At 33.0% G+C, this 22,051-nt stretch overlaps 1 long non-coding RNA gene across 1 annotated transcript in view; it reads left to right on the top strand.

The window, feature by feature from the left end:
• The first annotated feature begins 9,297 nt into the window (after positions 1–9,297).
• LOC144961276 (uncharacterized) overlaps positions 9,298–22,051 on the top strand; it is a 16,910-nt gene continuing 4,156 nt past the window's right edge. The window contains exons 1-3 of the long non-coding RNA XR_013643116.1: positions 9,298–9,347; positions 13,981–14,044; positions 19,740–19,814. This is a non-coding gene — a long non-coding RNA (uncharacterized LOC144961276). The remainder of the gene's footprint in view (positions 9,348–13,980; positions 14,045–19,739; positions 19,815–22,051) is intronic.

The following is a 22,051-nucleotide window of genomic DNA, read 5'->3' as shown; positions in this document are numbered from 1 at the left end:
GTCAGTGCCACCTTCTACACCATAACCTTCCACCCTACCATGTTCACTTTCCACCTCTTAACCTTCCAACCTGATATGGTCATTGTCCACCGCATAATCTTCCACCCTACCTCCAGCTGCACTACCACTGTTACTGTCCTCCTCATCTTACACCATACCGTTGTACACCTCATCATCTTTTCGCCTGTCTCTCTCCACCTCATCATTTATGATCCTCTCACTGTCCATCTCATCACCTTCTTTACCGCTTTCACTTTCCATCTCACCACTACTTATATTGCTAAAGTTAAACATTTCTTCATCAACACTAAACAAAATATCCATGTCAGATTGTACATCAATCAATTCCGAGACAGATAGATTCAGAATGTCCTGAAAAGGCTCACGGGTTTCTCTGTGCAGGTGATTCAAGAAGCTTTCGTCTTTTGGCTTGCTTCCGAGTTGAAGCATTCGTTTACCACGGCTGTAAGGCAGCATGACATTAAGCAGTTGACATAAGTAAAACAAAACAATTGAGCAAATTATATTTGATAATGAGAGAGAACAAAAGCTATTAGAGCATATCAGTCCATGTATTTTAATAACTTTTAGTGAATTTTAAGAATTATTTTTTTTTCTTGGGTGTATTTCATTGTGCCAACTGTGTAACATTACATTTGGTGTATACCTCTCAATATCAATATCAAGAAATGAAATTTCGATGTTATGATACATAATAAATTATTAAAAAGATCAAATAAATACATGAGCCAGTCTATGATTTAAACACTGATATTATTGGCATATCTGTTTTAATACTCATCAAGTTGAGGAAAAGGCATTGTTGTAACTGAGACCAATCCACCTGACTTTGAAACAATCAAGAAGGAATCACAACGGAGATAGACGTTTTGAGACCGGCAATTTAAAGACCCAATGGACTTGTCCGGTTTGATCACATGTCAAATTCGCCAATTTTGGGATCCGTATTTTCTTAGATATTAATAGACATGGTGTATCGTAGGTTATAGAATGAATTAAGCCAATAAAACGATTTCATGCCTGTCGCAGACTTAGACGGGTTCCGCGCGACGCTATATATATATATATATATATATATATATATATATATATATATATATATATATATATATATATTAACATTTCAAGTATAAGTAATTATTATTGACCTCTACAACGCTCGATACACCGTTGTAGAGGTCAATAATAATTTAGTATTTGAAATCTTTATGAATGGATCCTTTTATAAAAAAAAGTGGGCACAATTATTTCATGGTCTTTGTTTTTAATAATATATATATCCCCGGACAATACAACACAAACAGATGATTGCCTTGAAACTTGTAAGGTTTGTGGTGATTTTGATTTTGATTTATGTTTCTTTTATTTTTGTAATGGGTTTTATGGCGCGTGCAACACATCTTGGTCATATGAGTGCAAGTAAAAAGGAAGAACATTGGATAGCAAAGACATTCCTGATGTACAATTAAAAGGACTTGAATCAAAAGTAAGACAAAGGGAAATTGCTTAAATAGAGAACAGATTTAGATTCCTAGAACACAATATACTTAGTTTGAGATCACCTAAAACTATCAACCAGACACCAGCACAAGATCCAAATAGGAGGAATACACTCAAATATTTAGAAAACATATGTTATTTTAAAAAATAAAATTAACAGCACATAACAGAGAGGAAATTTACAAGACAAAAAATAATATATCCCAAATTTATAACTATACATTCGACTGTTTTCTTGCAGCCAAGGACTGGGGCCAGGGTAAGGATATAACCAAGTAATCTCATCAAGACAAAGACGGAAAGCAATTTGAAAACAGACAGAGAGGGGTAGAAGAAACAGCAAGTACCTCCCTGCCAACTGTGGGTGGTCTGGAACAGCACCTAGAAATAATATTGATTTTGAAAACAGCATACACAGAATACTACATCAATCCTCTGATGTTATTAAATCTGATGAAAAATACGTCTAAACAATCAAATACACGAATTATAACTTTCACTACAAGTCTTACAATTAGATTACCACATCTTCTTAATCATCATCATGTCTCCTTCTTAATCATCATCATCATCTTCTTCTTAATAATCATCATCTTCTTCTTAATAATCATCATCTTCTTCTTCTTCTTCTTCTTCTTCTTCTTCTTCTTCTTCTTCTTCTTCTTCTTCTTCTTCTTCTTCTTCTTCTTCTTCTTCTTCTTCTTCTTTTTCTTCTTCTTCTTTTCATATTATTTTGCAATGACTATCCAGCACAAATCTTTGGGCCTCTTTTTCGCTCACGAAGTGCCCGAATTCGCGTCAAAATATGGGACGAAGCCGTTTCGTATATGCTATTTTTAAAAATTATTTACGACGCTGTTCATCGATGAATATGACTGAAAGTTGGCACACAGTTAGAAAAAAGGTCATTTTACATTATGTCAAGCGACAAAACTCGTGCCATTACCAGAAGACTGTTAAAAATAGATTTTTACTCTTTGGAGTAAAATATTTCTAAAACTACCGGGCGTGGAGGTTTTGTCGCTGACAAGGTAATACATGAACATTTCTTCTTAGAGGTTGTAAAATTTCATATGAATATGACGAGTACTTTTCCCATATTTTACAAAACACCATCCTAATTTGCTCTTCAAGTTTCAATCTTTTAATCCATTTATTACGCAAGATACAACCAAAGGTCGAAAAAAAATGCCGAAAAAGCGTCCCATATTTTCGCGTTGTTTTCCTCTTTGCGGGTCATCCAAATAAATGACACCTTTGAAACTGCATAACTTGTTTATTTATGAATGGATTTTCAAAATTCAAAAACATTTTTACTCAGTGGAGATAGGGCTTTGATTTTAGACAAAAAATTTCCTCAAAAAGAGAAAAAAACATTTGTCATAGTCATTGCTATATTTTACTACAACTTAAACTATAACAACAAAACAATTTATACTACTACTACTACACTACTACATACTACTAACTACTACTACTACTACTACTACTACTACTACTACTACTACTACTACTACTACTACTACTACTACTACTACTACTACTACTACTACTACTACTACTACTACTACTACTATCTACTTACTACTACTACTACTACTACTAACTACTACTATACTACTAACTACTACATACTATATACTACTATACTACTACTACTACTACTACTACTACTACTACTACTACTACTACTACTACTACTACTACTACTACTACTACTACTACTACTACTACTACTACTACTACTACTACTACTACTACTACTACTACTTACCAGGAAGTGAACGTGAATGAAGCTTTTTTAACGATTGTCATCATACGTTTTCAGATTCACGGTTACGGTGGTTCGTAATTTCATAAAAGGTATTTTCTTTCTTTTTCTGCAGCAAAATCAAACGCCTTCTCTTTATTAAAGTCCATGAACTCAACTTGCGTAATAATGATCGTGCCCATTTATGAATCCGTGCAAATCGCTCATCGAAAAAATTAAGCAAACAGATCTTAGACAGAATAAACACAATCAACAAAATTGAATTTAATAAATGGAATCTCACAACAAAAGTTACAGAAACACAGAAAATAAACAGCAACACAATGGCATTGTCTATGTCTAATTTCTACCCTTCATTCACCAAAACGAAAAAAACATGAAAACATCACCGTAAAAGAACCCCATATCATCTGCACTAGATGAACACATCTTTGTATAACAATGGACTAGCATCGACAAAAAATCTACAAACTTTGATGTCATCATGGGAAGCTATGATCGATAGGAACATGCTAGCTCGTCGAACTATATCTACTTTCGCTGTGCAGACAGTCCTCTTAATCTGGCACCATCACTAGACACGTGATGCAATAATTTTGCTCGGGTAACTGTCGCGTACCGTTGATGTCCTGTATCCTATCTAGGTCTTGTCATATCATTTACCGAGGTTATGTGTGATGTGTATCTTGGGTTTTCTATGAATGTTCCGCTTTAGACAAGACAACAACATTCATAGTGTTTCAATATAAATCTCTCTCTCTCTATCTCTCTCTCTATCTCTCTCTATATCTCTATCTATCGCGCTCTCTCTATCTATCTAGCTCTCTACTCTCTCTCTCTCTCTGTGTCTCTCTGTCTCTGTCTCTCTCTCTCTGTCTCTGTCCCTCTCTCTTTCTCTCTCTCTCTCTCTCTGTCTCTCTCTCTCTCTCTCTCTCTCTCTCTCTCTCTCTCTCTCTCTCTCCTCTTCTTCTTTTCAACATTTGAATTTATTGATTTTTATTTTGTAAATGTTGCTTAATATCACAACATACATATATTATTATGATGGTGATGTTTGATGTATAGGATATAATGTTTGTCTAAATGCAACAAACCACTAATATTGTAGCACACGCGACTACAACATCTGCTAAACGGTGTCTTTCACCAAGTGTAGCTCGACGTGTTCTAAAAAGAAAAGAATTTCTACAGTTTTGGCCAGAAAAATCTTCCTTCAAGTATCAATCTATTAAAATGACCCTAATCTTCTCAAGAGCTCTCAACCTTGGATTTTCAGGGAAATCGTCTAGGGGGCACCAGCTCACAGTTTTTGGCACGAAAAGAGCAATTTAGTCGATCGATATTTGATGGACCTAATTTCTGGCCATAATTTTAATAATCCATTGTGTTTTGATTTTTTCGTGGGTCCATCAGAACAGTGATTGCAAACACCATCGTGTCGCGAATGTATGTGTTTGTGTGTGCTAAAAATCAGGTCATCGTTTACTAGATTAAACTCAGTGTTTGACGAATATTACTTTTAATTCGTAGCAAAAAGAACGTGAAATAGGCAAAGATAGGAGTGTGTGATTTTCCTGTGGATTTTCAGATCGGATCAAAGGTGCAAAATTTCAAAGTCTTTAATTTTTCCGTGTGAGTTTTTATCGGTTAATTACTAGTATAATATCTTATATTCTTTTTTTTTAAATTAGGTGACCAAACCTATTATATCTGTATTATGGCAGGCTGTATTGGATTAGTGTTACGTGTCCTTTTTTGAAGGTCTAATAGCCAAACGTTACTATGGACTTGATTTCAGTATGATTCTAGTGGACCCTATTTTGAATTATTTCAAGAGTGTTTGCATTAAAACAATGAAACATTACAGTTTGGTTGTCAGACCTGCAAATAAGTATATGTTGGATGTGTGCAATCCAATTTAAAGCTTATCTTAGCATAGAATAGCAAAGTTGGCTCGTCATCTAAAGCCTGTTGACCTATCGGAAAGTCTGTTGAATTAAATAATCTTTTAATCAGGACTACTGCCAATTACTGATTTTTGTTGAGATGTAGTTTAGGAGCGAGGGTAAACTATACCATACATACAATTCTGCATAAAACTGTAAAGTTTGTCATTGAATGCGTAGACACATAGACTCCCCACAACTTGTGCTGGCAATCTTTTACATCTCTCAACCACAGGCTGGTTTAAACTCCCTTGACAGATGGACGTATGGTATCGTTTTTCCAGTTTATAATTTTGGCCTCCGGTATTAAACTTATTGTTCTCTTTTAATAAAGGCCTATTTTCCTCTATCTCTTCATTCTGTGAAAACGTTAAATCGTTTGCCTCCTTTTAAAATAAAGTCGTTTTTAAGCTCGGTCGCATATATCTCAACATAATATCGACTGTCATGCTTTCTCATACTATACTTATATTGACTATTTTGCATCTGTATGAGTTGAAACAAAGCTGTCACTCGTCTTCCCAATTCACATGATTAGCAAAAGCACTCTCGAAGCGTGTTTTTTCTGAAATTATGGACCTCAATTTTATGTTTGCGGTCTAAATTTAATAATTTTCTAGTCTAGTAAATGACTCACTATTTCTAAACTCCAAACTGCCAAAGCAAGTGAAAAAAAAATTCAGGCTACCTGGGCAATTACCTAGATTTTGGCGTTGTAAGGATCGTGACTAATTCGGCTATTTTGTGCTGGTAACATCAAGCTCTTTAGTCTATGATGGTAGGTAAGCCACTAGACCTCATATTTCAACGCAAACTCAAAGAATGCATTTGAATAATCTTTTCAAATCATAGAAAAAGACACATCGAAGAGATAATAGACATGTCAGGGAATACAACAACAGACGCAAATGAAATCAAACAAGCATTCACCAAATGTTACACTATACGTTACGAATATGAAACAAAAAATGAAAAAAAGTAAAATAAGAATACACTAAAGTCGTGCAAAAACGTTATCAAAACATCAACATTAAATATTAGACACCCCGATATCTCTAGCAGACATCAACAAACATAATCAATAACATGAACTTGAACAAATCCAGAGGACACGACGGTTTAACAATCAAATTTTACAAAGTGGCTAGCCCTCACCTTTGACCCGCAGTAAAAAAAAATGATCTTAAAGAAACATAGAAACAGAAAAAAAATTAAGCAAATCACAAAATACTTCATACGTCACATCTATACCAAGTACAAAAAAATTATAATAGTATAACCATGAAATATTCTTGGTCCATTTCATTATCAAATAGTAATAATAATAATAATAATAATAATAATAATGATAATAATAATAATAATAATAATAGTAATAATAATAATAATAATGATAATAATAATAATAATAATAATAATAATAATAATAATAATAATAATAATAATAATAATAATAATAATAATAATATACTTATATAGCGGCCCTTAATCCACAGAAAGATGGTTTATTGCGCGTTAACAATCACTCAGACAATATACTAGTGATCAAAAGGAAGTCTACACTTGTTTTACCTAAGAATTGGTATGAAATATTGTTATGGTATATTTATAAGCTATGTGTAATCATAGTACAATCATTTATCATTCATTTTGTTAGAAATCGTAACCTATACTGTTGAGCTTGTATGCAACATAGCCTTTTTAAATCATGATCTTCAAAAAGGGAAGTAACAAGTCGAAACATACACTTTAATTTTGACAAAAAATGACATTTTAATAAAATTACTTGCGTTCATTTCATTTGAATTGAAGGTGAATCTAATTCAATCAGTAACTTGTATGTCCCCCGTGTGCCCCAATGACAGCATTGCAGTATTGGTAAATGTGGCCAGCTATTGTCTACAATAAAAGTTATGCGTGTAACCAGATCTCTGACAGATGCTTTAACAATCCACGTAGGGACAGGGTCTAAATAACATATTTTGGTTGGTGAAGAGCTTATAGTTAATAAGACTTCCTCCTGAGATGTGGGTTCAAATAAATTAAACGTTTCCATATCTTTATGATGCTTTTTACCATCTAGAGGATAGTCAATTTCTTGTCGGGACGAATGTCCAAGGGTGTCGAGTTGTTATCGTATGTCTATTATTTTATCTTGAAAATAATCTGAAACACGATCTGTGAGATCATTTCTAGAGTTGGTCGGCAATTTTTGTTTACAAGAGTTTTTTTGTAATAGTTTTGATGATTTTGAATAATTTCTTGTGGTGTCTTTTATTTGGCATTCTGGTTGATTTTAAATAATTTGCTTTTGTTCTGACTTTTATATTGTTTCTTTTGTTTTTGCTCGAAATATTTAATTGACGATGTATTTCTAGTATAGTTTTGCTCCACAGTTTTTCTTTTGATCGCGTACAATTTTTAAGTTCTTTAATCACATCCGAGTACCACAGCTTATTAGGTTTTCAAATAATATTTTTTTGTAGTAAGGGGACAATGGCTATTAAGAATGTCAGATAAAATATTGTTATATTGATCCACCATGTCGGATACATACTTTTTAAAATAAAATTATTTCATTCAGGTTTGTGATTTGAATATCATTAGAAAAAAATTAATATCTGTGGTATTTTGAAAGGTTTAAAGTCTCTTCTGAGGTTTAGGTCTCGTGACGCTGACGACAGCAAACATATGACCATGATCAGAAATAGACCAGTCTTCAACTTTGACTTATAATACGATCTTGTCATTTTTATCAGCTAGAACTATGTCGAAACATATTTTAGTTTTTGAAATATGTTTTTGAGAATATGGTGGACGATAAAGGCCAATTATTCTGTATACAATATTGTTGATTTTTTAAATAACTTCCAAATGTTCAAAGGTCTTGTATGTCACTGGCTTCAGTTCAGTTAAACACATTGATGATTTAAATAGGATCATAACTCCTCCACATGTTCAAGTTATCTATTTGCATAAAAAGCACTAATTCCATAAGGTATCAATTGACTATTAAGTTGACATGTCAATCAAGTTCCTGTAATTACAAGAATATCACAGTCTTTTTCAATAATTAGATATTGAATTAAAATTATTTGTTATAGACTGATCGTGAATTCAGGAGCCCTGTATGTAAAACATTTTTATATCCGACGACAATGTAATAGTTATATGTTCTATTTTGTCAGAGATTGAGGGGGCCCAGGCGTGTGACAACGGGGAGCAGCAGGCCGATGACCTGCGACTACTGATTTTGATGATTTGTCACCAACATAGATGTTTTTATTGTAAAGATTAAAATCGGACTTAAAATTATTATTGTCATAAAGATGTTCACTGGTTGATGACAGTTCAATTAAAGTAGAAGGGGGACGAGGAGAAGGCCTGACTGGCGATGGTCGTAGCCCATCTTGTGTGACAATTGGTCGGTATTTACGTTTTCCTCCACGATACCTTTCGTCTGGTTGACACATCATGAATAAAAGCCCAAATACTAGAATAAAACCATGGAGACTACATACTACAGAATTTTAACTATCTAGCTATTAATTAAACCATTCCTGCCAACACAAATTCACCCAGAACAAATTCGTGCAATAACAGGCAGAACTATAGAACGAAACACACATAGTAAGAAATATCATAGAATACACAATTCAAACACACACGACAACAGACATACTGTTCATTGACGAAGAGAAAGTATTTGATTGACTATCACACGTTTACATACATAAAACTATTAGAAAATGGCAGTCGAATACTGTTGGAACTGGGTTAAAATAATATATATAAAGAACCAGAGAGCTGTTTCATCGTAAACCAAGACATCACAACACCATTTCCATTATACAGGTCCTTCCGTCAAGGATGCCCACTCTCGCCAATACTTTATATGCTTTTGTTTCGAAATTATTTGGAGAGTGTAAGAAAACACATCATCATCATCATCATCATCATCATCATCATCATCATCATCATCATCATCACTGTCATTTTTATTGAATTTGATCGTCTTAATATATAAATATCTACTCTGTTTTCCCCTTATTCTATTACAGATATAGAAATAACCTTCTTGGATGGATACATCCAGTCAGGAGATCATGGTGAGTTTATATTATTAGACTTTCTCTATGGAGTACTGAAGTTATAACACTTATGGAATTTTGAATGTCGATGGCAGAATTTAATTTTAGTCAGAACCTAATATTTTCCGTTCTCTCGTCACGATCAATTCAGAACAAAAATGGAGCCTTTATAAGATGATTTATTAAGTTTAAAAATGTGTGTGTGTGTGTGGGGGGGTGGGTTGAGTATAATATATATATATATATTATATATATATATATATATATATATATATAATATATATATATATATACTCAACCCACCCCCAACCCCCCCCACACACACACACGCTCCAACAGACACACGGACGCATGCGCGTATGCGCTTTTGAATTATTCTTGGTATAATCTAATTTATTTAAATACTTCGGAAATATATAGGTTTACTGTTTATTTTTGAATTTATCAAGGCTGCTTTCAAGTCTGACTGACAGTGGGAATGAATACCGAGTAATCGGGCCTATTTACTGAATGATCTGTCGCCAAAACGTTTAAGATTCGACTTTGGAATTTGAAGGTGATACAATTTTGAGGACCTGAGTGGGATTGTAGGGACAATCAAGTATTGAATGTAGGCAGGGCTTCGTGAATTGATGGCATCAACAAAAGCAGAGCAATTTTGTATTCAATACGAGCATAAACTTTTAGATGTTTACCCTCTGCCGTCTTCAGTCAAACTGTATCTCTTGAGTTCAATGTGCTTTTCAATTCTAATGTTTTATATTTGTAATCTCATATTTACCGAAAAGGACCTTAATGAAATTGAAAATATAATTGTGAACAAAGTTAGAAATTGGTTACATTTGAATAATTGGAGTACAAGGTCATTCATGTTTTGTCCAAGATCAAAAGGTGGTCTCGGGTTACCAAACCCTAAAATAATTTATTATGCAAAACACTTACCCTTTGCCCTGTCCATCCTGAATTGTGACGATGACAGTGTGAAGATAACAGCCACAAACAGCCTGAACCTTCATCTAACGAAAATAAAAATTTACGCGCCTCATTAGACGAAAACAAAAGAAAACACGTTTGCCGTTTTTTGTCACAACGGCAAACGCCTCCAAAATTACACAAAAGTTAATTGGCCAAAGTCATTTTGGGTGGATCTTTTTGAAAAGTGTATCAGCTAAAATGTTTCCTTCTGTACAGCTGATAGTGACGTCAGCTGTTCTTTTAAGTCCCCAAAATGTTTCCAAAACTTCTTTAAAAGTGTGAGACTGGCGTCTCAAGGAATAATTGTTAGAGAAGCCACTGATGTAAACCACGCTCTCTCCTCCAGTTTTATATTCAATCATAAATTCCCTGACGAAATTAGAACGTTTTCTATAAAATGCCGCTTGCAGCTTCTCGAGTGCGACAGTCTACTTCATACGTATTACCCATTGTCATACTCCAAAGGCTGCAAGATCTGTAATCATCCGTCAGATACGGTATCACACGTTGTAAACGGATGTACAAAATTCAAATTAATATATCAAAAACGACACAATCGAATTGTTGACATTATTTTTGACAAAAAAATTAAAAACGACACTACTCAAATTTTCAAAGACACTTTCATCAGACCAAGTTTTTTCGACAGTGACAAATCCTCATTTAATACTTACAGTAATCGACCGGACATTTTAAAAATCAACAAAGAAATGAAAACAGCCCAAATTGTTGAAATTTCAGTCCCATTTGATACTCATGCCAAACTAAATTTGAAAAGTACTTTCCTTTATGCATGGAAATAAATGCTCTTGGATATAAATCCGAGGTTATCGTTCTTTCTGTAGGTAGACTCGGCTATGTCCATGGTAGATTTGTGAATGGCTTAAAGATTCTGGGCATTTAAAGCAAAGAAGCAAAAGTCCTTTCAAAATATATAAACAACAGTGTCATCATTGGTTCTTACAAAGTTTGGAGACAAATATGTAAAATTCATCATAATTAGTAGCACTACATATGTAATAATATAGATATTTGTCTATTTATATATCCCTCTATCTATATGTATCCATCTATTTGTCAATTATACCAAATATATCAATTTGTATATGATTGTAATAATCGATTTAATTTTTCATTACTGTTTATTATTATTATTATTATTATTATTATTATTATTATTATTATTATTATTATTATTATTATTATTATTATTATTATATTATTATTATTGTTATTATTATTATTATTATTATTATTATTATTATTATTAATATTATTATTATTATTATTATTATTATTAATATTATTAATTATTATTATTATTATTATTATTATTATTATTATTATTATTATTATATTATTATTATTATATATTATTATTATATTATTATTATTATTATTATTATTATTATTATTATTATTATTATTATTATTATTATTATTACAAAGCTTGTAATCGGAAGGGTCATTTATCAAAAGTCTGTCGGAACTCACAAGAGAGGTCATCTGGTTCACGACGAAACGATTGAAATATGATATTTACTGATTCCATCTTCGAGCACAATAAAGACACTTTCGTTTTCCCCAACAACCGAGACGAAAATCAAAATAATGCCTTTCATTGTTCGCTAGAAGTAAATGGTACCACCGTGAAAATGGAAATTGACACAGGATCAAGTGTTACAATTATTCCCTTCTCTGTGTTTAAACGTAAGTTTCAGGAAGTCAAATTACAACCCTGTTCGGAAACGTTGAGAACCTTTAATGGAACAACTACTCCCCTCAAAGGAGAAGATATTTTTAATGTTAAGGTTCGTTATACAGGCGAAACAGAAAAACGTCCACTCATTGTCGCAAATATACCGCATGAACATATCATTCTAGGAAGAGATTGGATTTCTAAACTAAAAATTAAGATTTCTAATACTTTTCATTTTTATAACTCACTGGACAACATATTAGAAAAATACAAACAACTTTTTACAACTGAGTTGGGAGAAATGAAAGGGGCGACGGTAAAAAAAATTACTATGGAAGATAATGCACAACCCAAATTCTTCAAACCAAGACCGATTCCATACGTTTTATGTAGAAGGTTGAAAAACACATACAATTTTTTTTTAAAAAAGACAAAGTAATCACATAAGTTACTCATAGTGAATGGGCAGCAGCTATTGTAGTTATACCAAAACTGGATAGTAAAGTAAGACTGTGTGGTGACTTTAAAGTGACAATGAATTCTGCAATGAAAGTAGATCATTACCCTCTGCCAACGGCACAAGATCTATTTGCAACGCTTTCACGTGGAAAAAAAATCTCAAAGTTGGATTTGAGTCAGGCTTATCATCAAATGGCCATGGACTCAGAAAGTAAAAAGCTTGTCACAATAAATACTCATATTGGACTGTTTCAGTACAACCGACTTCCATATGGAGTGCCATCAGGACCAGCACTTTTCCAAAAGGACATGGAAGAAATTCTTGCGGGAATAGACAATGTTCAAATTGTGATTAATGACATACAGTTGACTGGGTGTAATGAAAAGCAGCATCTTGCAAATTTAGACAAAGTACTTACAATGTTGGAGAAAAATAGAGTAAGGCTCAACAAAGAAAAATGTAAATCCATGGTTGACAGAATTGACTACCTTGGTCACACAATCGATAAAAATGGATTACATGCTCATGAAAACAAAGTCGAAGTCATGATCAATGCGCCTAAGCCTGAAAATGTAAAAGAACTACGAAGTTTTCAAGGTGGAGTTTTATTTAAGTATTATTCTAAATTTCTACCAAATTTGTCAGGGACATTGAAACCACTACACGAACTTTTGCAAAAGGACGTATCTTGATTCTGGTCGGATGACTGTGAGAAATCATTCAAAGCAGTCAAGGAACTTCTAGTTTCACAAAAGGTCCTAACTCATTTTAATTTAGAATTGCCTATTCGATTGTCAACCGATGCGAGTACAAAGGGAATCGGAGCTGTAATATCTCACATTATGCGAAATGGAGAAGAAAGGCCCATTTCGTTTGCATCAAGATCCCTTACAAAGACTGAATCGAGAATGAAGCTTTAGGCATCATGTTTGGAGTACGCAAATTTCACCAATATCTATGTGGCAGACATTTTGCACTTTTCACTGACCACAAGCCTCTGGTGAAATTATTTGGACCTAAAATTGCATGTCAGCAATGGCGGCAGCAAGAATGCAGAGATGGTCTATGGAACTAAGTGCTTCCCAATATGAAATTCAATTTCGAAAAACAGAAGAGAACTGTAACACAGATATTTTTTCTCGATTACCTCAACGAGAAACAAAACAAGACGAAGAATGTGTAAAAGAAGTCTCCAGTTTGGTTGTTTCAATCATTGTCGATAGTTGGACATTCGTCAAAAACATTGTTGTTGTTAATGTAGTGACCATAGGGTTTCGACATGTTGACTAAATTTCAATGGGACTCCAAAAAGCTAAAATGATCAAAAATATTGTAAAAATCTTATTATTACACAAAACAAGTCGTAATAAATCAGTAAAAATTATATGAATATGCAGTAAAAACTCACCAATAATTGATATAAAATTTCCAGAAATACAAAAGTTCGATCTCTATCATTGTATTGTTTTCATCTTATTTATTTTCATCGTAATTTTTAATCTTTTTCCAATCTTCAGCTGCTTCTGGCAGGACTCATGTTCTTGATGAGTCAAAGTTTCGGTTTACAACCTGGATGTAATGGTAAGAATAGTGTTGAAAACATTTACGTTTTTTGTTTTTTTATCTTTTCTCATTCAAACCAATGATTACAAAATTTTAATTTGTTAAACTATCAGATATTCATTCAAACAATAATTACAAATGTTCTAGTTATTCAACAATCAGATCTTCATTATTAACGCTATAATTCCTTTGTTTTAAGATATCTCTCTTCTTTTTTTTATTCTTCTTCTTCTTCTTCTTCTTCTTCTTCTTTCTCTCTCTTCTTCTTCTTCTTCTTCTTCTTCTTCTTCTTCTCTTCTTCTTCTTCTTCTTCTTCTTTTCTTCTTCTTTTCTTCTTCTTCTTCTTCTTCTTCTTCTTCTTCTTCTTTCTTCTTCTTCTTCTTCTTCTTCTTCTTCTTCTTCTTCTTCTGCTTCTTCTTCTTCTTCTTCTTCTTCTTCTTCTTCTTCTTCTTCTTCTTCTTCTCTTCTTCTTCTTCTTCTTTCTTCTTCTTCTTCTTCTTCTTCTTCTTCTTCTTCTTCTTCTTCTTCTTCTTCTTCTTCTTCTTCTTCTTCTTCTTCTTCTTCTTCTTCTTCTTCTTCTTCTTCTTCTTCTTCTTCTTCTTCTTCTTCTTCTTCTTCTTCTTCTTCTTCTTCTTCTTCTTCTTCTTCTTCTTCTTCTTCTTCTTCTTCTTCTTCTTCTTCTTCTTTCTTCTTCTTCTTCTTCTTCTTCTTCTTCTTCTTCTTCTTCTTCTTCTTCTTCTTCTTCTTCTTCTTCTTCTTCTTCTCTTCTCTTCTTCTTCTTCTTCTTCTTCTTCTTCTTCTTCTTCTTCTTCTTCTTTTATTATTATTATTATTATTATTATTATTATTATTATTATTATTCTTATTCTTCTTTCTTCTCTTCTTCTTCTTCTTCTTCTTCTTCTTCTTCTTCTTCTTCTTCTTCTTCTTCTTCTTCTTCTTCTTCTTCTTCTTATTATTATTATTATTATTATTATTATTATTATTATTATTATTATTATTATTATTATTATTATTATTATTATTATTATTATTATTATTATTATTATTATTATTATTATTATTATTATTATTGTTATTATTATTGTTATTGTTATTATTATTATTATTATTATTATTATTATTATTATTATTATTATTATTATTATTATTATTATTATTATTATTATTATTATTTATTATTAATCCCGTTGACGGAACATCACTAGCCGCACAAAAGTGTAAAACATCTTTATATACATTTTGTACACATGCATACTCATTTATGCAAGCTGAGACACACACACACACACATACCCTCACAACGACTCACACACACACACAGACACACACACACACACACACACGCATACACATGCACCAAAACGTGCATACAGAGCCATGGCATTTGTAATGTTACCAAAGAAACCGGGAGCCACCGAATGTGGACATCATTGAACAATGAGCTTAATTAGGTTCTTTAAACGAATTCTTAGAATCTTAACCATCAGAAAAAGACAGTTAAAAATTATCGGACATGGAATTGAAAAAAAATGTACTTACGGGTAAAGATGCTGGGGAGAAAAGAATAGCGAGACAGAGGATAGATTACACTGACAATCTGAACGGATGGATTGGTGGAGGAAAAACAGGGAAACGAGGCATTGAGATGATCAGAAGATAGATATGGTTGGAGGGACATGATCGCCGATGTCTGCAACAGGCCTGGCACTTGATGATGATGATGATGATGATGATGATGATGATGATGATGATGATGATGATGATGATGATGATGATGATGATGATGATGATGATGATGATGATGAAGATGATGGCATTTAGCAATTAAAAAAAAAGATTACTGGGAGTCCACAACCCTGCTCCAGACAGCTGGAGCAACTTGAATAAATGCACGATCAACATAGGTCTTAGATCCTTTTTAGGAACACATAATCGTAATTGAGAGTTAGAATTTAAATAAAGTGAGGGATTGTAAATAGTTATTAAATCTGATATATTATAGGCTGGAGAAGTTTCCTTAATATGATTATAGCACATTACAGAAATGTTATACGTAATCCCAAATCTAACAGGACGCCAGTGATGAGTCGAAACAAATGTGTGACATGATCACCGTTGTTCCTTTTCAAAACTAATTTTTAGGCCTGATGTTTAATGCGCTGCCGTTTGCTGAGAAAATTATTTAGAATATAATACATGAGCGTGTTGCAGTCATCAAGTCTAAGAAACGTCAAAGAAGAAATGATGGTTTGAATTGCTTTTAATCTAAAAAAAAAAATTAGCCAACTGTGATTTTTTTTTAACTCGACGTATAAAGTCTTACATAATTTATCGATATGCCATGCATGGAAAGGGTAGAGTAAAAAAAAAACAGCTTATTATTATTATTATTATTATTATTATTATTATTATTATTATTATTATTATTATTATTATTATTATTATTATTATTATTATTATTATTATTATTATTATTATTATTATTATTATTATTATTATTATTATTATTATTTTTATTATTATTATTATTATTATCATTATTATTATTATTATTATTATTATTATTATTATTATTATTATTATTAATTATTATTATTATTATTATTATTATTTATTATTATTATTGTTATTATTATTATTATTATTATATTATTATTATTATTATTATTATTATTATTATTATTATTATTATTATTATTATTATTATTACTATTATTTTTATTCTTCTTCTTTTCTCCTCCTCCATTCTTTCTCCTTCTCCTCCTCCTATTTCTTGTTCTTTCAGCTTATCTAGGATTTTGCAATGCATCTAGTAGTAGTAGTAGTAGTAGTAGTAGTAGTAGTAGTAGTAGTAGTAGTAGTAGTAGTAGTAGTAGCAGCAGCAGTAGTAGTAGTAGTAGTAGTATTAGTAGTAGTAGTAGTAGTAGTAGTAGTAGTCTTGTATTAAGTTTAACCGTAATGATGTCATAATCTTATAATAATTATGTTAGCTTCAAGTTGCATTAATTACTGACCTAACGCACACGTTTACAAGGGACGTACGGTTAAACAAGGCAACTAACATTAGGCTTTTTAACGAAATCGGGTCGAACGAGACGCCGAACGCCGAACCCGAACGGATATAGCCTTCCCACGTGACCATGAACGAGATCTGGATAGTGAAGACTCTCAAGCGGTATGCAGCATCGGATCTAAGGTCACGTGATAGAGGATAGCTTGGGTTGCTGTTGTCTTGTGTTAGGGGAGGGGCAAGGTCAGTGTCATTCAATAGTATATAATTGTGCACGTGGCGCTCTATACAGAGAGAAAATTATAAATTGATTACGGGCGAAGGTGGGGGAGGTGGGGGAGGGGGGGGGGGGGTTGACCCACAAAGGATCGAGGTGTTGGGCTTCGGGTAGACCATGATACGAAATCAAAGAGAAAAGGCCGCTGGTACTTGGATGGTGGAAATGGTTGGGGGTGGGGGGGGGGGGTGGTAGTGACAATCAGCATAGGATGTATATATTAACATTAATAATATAGGCAATAGATGACCAGGGATATGTATTGTTTGTATATGTTTTGTGTGTGTGTGTTTGTGTGTGTGTGTGTGCGCGCGCGCGTGTCTGAAAGAGATTACACAAAATTACCTTTCTCGGGAGCTTCCAAATGATTACGTATACGATAAATTTGAAAACCACACTGTTGAACAGCTTGCAAAAAGGAGAACATTTATCTTTGTTTCACAAAAATAGGTTTAGAAATAAAAAATATTTCTAGTAGATTGATTTTGAAAAAAAATATTGCTCAATTTTTTTTTTAATTTAATGATAGTTTCTTTATTTTCCGGTCGGTTTTCTTGATTTATATCTCGTTTTTTCAATTCTCAATGCGACGAGCACACTGATGTATCTCGTGTGATTCAAAAGCGTTGTTTGTTTTTTTAATATATATATATATATATATATATATATATATATATATATATATATATATATATATATATATATATACTGAGAGTCCTCACTAATTAATTCCTGAACGTTGATATGGTGACGCAGTTATTACATACAAGACCTTGCAGTCGAGTCGGCAGGGCTTTTTGGTTACACAATCACTATTTACCCATCGGTCAGCGTACACTTTGATGTATACAGCACTCACCGCCTTTACGCAAAGCCGCCTGCCCATAAATCAAGAGATGGTCTCCTAACTGTTCACAAGCGAACTGTCAAACGAGCAATCGATGATTGGATAAGAATCTCAAGATCTCATATAATAAGGTAAGTTTTGGAGAGGTGATATCCCCCCACCCGTCATCGGACAGAACTTTCATTGCGTTATATCATATTAGCTCCGCCTCCTCTTTATATTCCGGAGTGACTAGATTAGACGAGAGGACGCGAGAAAAAACTGATCACGTGATCGGTAAGTCGTTCGTTCGGTGTCCGTTCGGTGAGCAACTATAACTCTGTAATAGACTACGAAATATCTTATGTAGCGTAGATAATGCTAGCGCCCATATAAAATCGTTTTAAATAGCATGAGTAAACAAATGGAAGTTACGCTGGCCTCATTAACTTAACATGAATTCAATAGTCTGGATAAACAACACTGTAGTTTACATCTTTTTTTTGATTTATCACAGTCATAATGATACACACATAAGGTGTAGGAATTGTAGGAAGCTAATATGTGGTTGTGAAAATGATATGTTTTAAAAAATCAATTAGTGTTTTCACTAACCCCTTATAGAATGATACATCACTTAATAAAAAAGTAGAATTCTTCTACATTTTAAAAATATTCTTTTCGGAAGAGAGAGAGAGAGAGAGAGAGAGAGAGAGAGAGAGAGAGAGAGAGAGAGAGAGAGAGTGAGTTACTGATCATATATGTGTTTATTTATCGTTTAAGCGACCTTCACAACGCACAAGTGCTTCTTTATCGCAAAGACAGTCTTTGTACGTGGGTGTGGGGGGTCTATCCATATTATATAACATCTATTCCATTTCTATATTCCAAATATGCTGGATGGTCGTGCTACCGTCTTAGCACGTGCGTCAACAAGTTGATTAGGTTTGCCATCACATAAGTGCCATTTTAATTCCCAATGTTCAGGCGTGGAAGGGATGTTGGAAGGGGGGGGGGGGGGGTAATTCATTGACCAAAAATTAACATATGGCTGTTCTTGTCGTAAATTTTCATAACTATCTATCAAAATTTTTATCATCGCAATCGCTTATAACGTTTTTTTTTTAAATTACGGACACATAATATCCGTGTTATTACGCATATATCAATTGTTTTGTGCATGAAAATAAAGAAACAAGCGAGATGTGAACAATACTTTACTCACAGATAATTTTGATTAAATCTGATTGTCAATCAATTGTAGTTTAAAAAATAATGTAAGATTGTATTCTATATTTATACATTTTATTATATTTATGTAATGTTTATAGCTATTGTCTGAATATTGGGCTTGCTTCTAGATCGAGTCTTAATTGGTCATCAATCTGATAAAGGGGCATATCAAAAAAGAAAAAAAAAAATAATATGTGTCGCGTTCGAGCGGTGCTTATAGCTAAATTGTGCCTGAAGCCGGAGTTGATATAAACTCAGATCACCATGTTATATGAATTGATATTTCAATAGATATAGTTATTCTATTTTTTATAATATTTGTACTAATTTTACACCATTTTTATTTGGCATTAAATTACACAAGAACATGACACCAACAATGCGAGAGATTCAATGGAAACAGAGAACCTAAGGAACAAAACACGATTCTACATAACACGTAAGTATGGAGCTTAGAGTTCTTTGAGTATCTAAGGCTAATGAAAGTAAAAGAGCATAACAACATTGTACGTGTTAGACGAGACATGACGCCTGTAAAACCAGTTAACTATTCTGGGTAGTAGTAATAGCATTGGTAGTAGTAGTAGTAGTAGTAGTATAGTAGTAAGTAGTAGTAGTAGTAGTAGTAGTAGTAGTAGTAATAGTAGTAGAGTATTAGTAGTAGTAGTAGTAGTAGTAGTAGTAGTAGTAGTGTATAGTAGTAGTAGTTGTAGTAGTAGTAGTAGTATTAGTAGTAGTAGTAGTAGTATAGTAGTAGTAGTAGTAGTAGTAGTAGTGGTAGTAGTAGTAATAGTAGTGGTAGTAGTAGTAGTAGTATAGAAGTTAGTAGTAGTAGTAGTAGTAGTAGTGTACTTGTAGTAGTATTATTATGATATTACGATTATATTATTATTATTATTATTATTATTATTATTTAATATTATTATTATTATTAATATTATTATTATTATATTATTATTATTATTATTATTATTATATTATTGTTATATTATTATTATTATTATTATTATTATTATTATTATTATTTTATTATTATTATTATTATTATTATTATTTTTATTAATTATTATAATAAATTAGTAGTCGCAGTAGTAGTAGTATAGTAGTAGTAGTAGTAGTAGTAGTAGTAGTAAGTAGTAGTAGTAGTAGTAGTAGTAGTAGTAGTAAGTAATAGTAGTTGTAGTAGTAGTAGTAATAGTAGTAATAGTAGTAGAGTAGTAGTAGTAGTAGTAGTAGTAGTAGTAGTAGTAGTAGTAGTAGTAGTAGTAGTAGTAGTAGTAGTAGTAGTAGTATAGTAGTTTATAGTAGTAGTAGCAGTAGTAGTGGTAGTAGTTGTTGTACTAGTTTTAGTGGTTTGTATGTTTGTGGAAGACCATCTCCCGTTCGACGCGTCCCGAGGTTACGGTTAGGGGAATAGGTTTTAGATATAAAGCTTAGCTACGAATTAAAAAAAAAGTAGCAGGGGACAGATCGGTAATGGATGGTGGAGGAGAAGGAAAAGTTGAAATCCAATCCCAGGAAGATGGATATCGTGAACACTGGCAGCTCTTCATCTAGAAGAATGAACATTGAAAATAAACTGACATGTGGAGTTGCGCCCCATGTATTTAAATATCAACCGAAACCCAAATCAAGAAGCTACAACCAAGCCCTGCCTTTATCAATCAAGGCTCATAGGCTAGTACTAGTACTGCTCATGACGTGGCATCCCCAAACGCGCAAGGAATGGGGACGTCACCGATTTCCGAAGGGTTAAAGGATTCTTAAAATATAAAGAATACAAGCAAGTTGATACTCTCAACACAAGAACTTTAAAGGATGAGTACAAAAGAAAAGAACTCGTCATATCAGGTCACAAGATGTTCATACCAAGGATGACGATATTGTCAAATACCTGAGGTAGGAGAAATGAACTCTTATCACTACCAACAAACAAACAGAGAAATCTCTAGCTGAAGTCAACTCTGTCAATATGAGGAGAATGGTAACTACCTTTAATGGGAAATCCTACCATAATAGTGATATCAAACTACGCGCCGGTTGAGGGAAGTGTAGACTGCGAGATGCATTATAACAAACTCTCAGAAACCTGCAATAGATTCCTAAGCACAACTTCCTATTTGAGTGTGGTGATTTCAATGCTCATATTGGTGAAAAGGATGCACTATTCACGTACCATGAAAGCACCAATAGCACGGCTCTTTCATCCTAGAACATTCCAACTAAAGAAATCTGTTATCACAAACACGCTGAGGAAAAGAAGAAAGAGGAGCCATGGACATACATGCCAGCCATGAATGGTAGAAAAAACACAGATTGACTACATTCTAGTGAACAGAAAGTGGAAGAACTCAGTCCACAATATCGAAACATTCAGTAGCCTCAGTAGCCTAGGAGGAGATCACCGTCCTTTTTTTGCCACAATTCGCTTGAGTCTTCGAAATTGCAAATCAACACCATGAAATGTGAAGTATGACTGGTCCTCTCTAAAAGACTCAACTATACAGAAACCAATAACTATAAGGTGAGGAATAGATTCACAGGACTTTGTACGGGAGAAGAGTATCCAAGTGAACGATATGAGAAACTCATAAAAGTAAACCGGGACACTGCAGAGAAGCTAGTACCGAGGAGAACAAAAGTCACGAAAAGATCCCCTCTAATCACCCATTGATT

The sequence above is a fragment of the Berghia stephanieae genome, unplaced genomic scaffold (genome assembly GCF_034508935.2).
Source record: "Berghia stephanieae isolate SIO BIC M18660-M18661 unplaced genomic scaffold, UCSD_Bste_1.3 scaffold2, whole genome shotgun sequence".
Lineage (NCBI taxonomy): Eukaryota > Metazoa > Mollusca > Gastropoda > Nudibranchia > Aeolidiidae > Berghia > Berghia stephanieae.
Note: the sequence above shows the minus strand (reverse complement) of the source record. Positions and strands in the feature narration are given on the sequence as shown.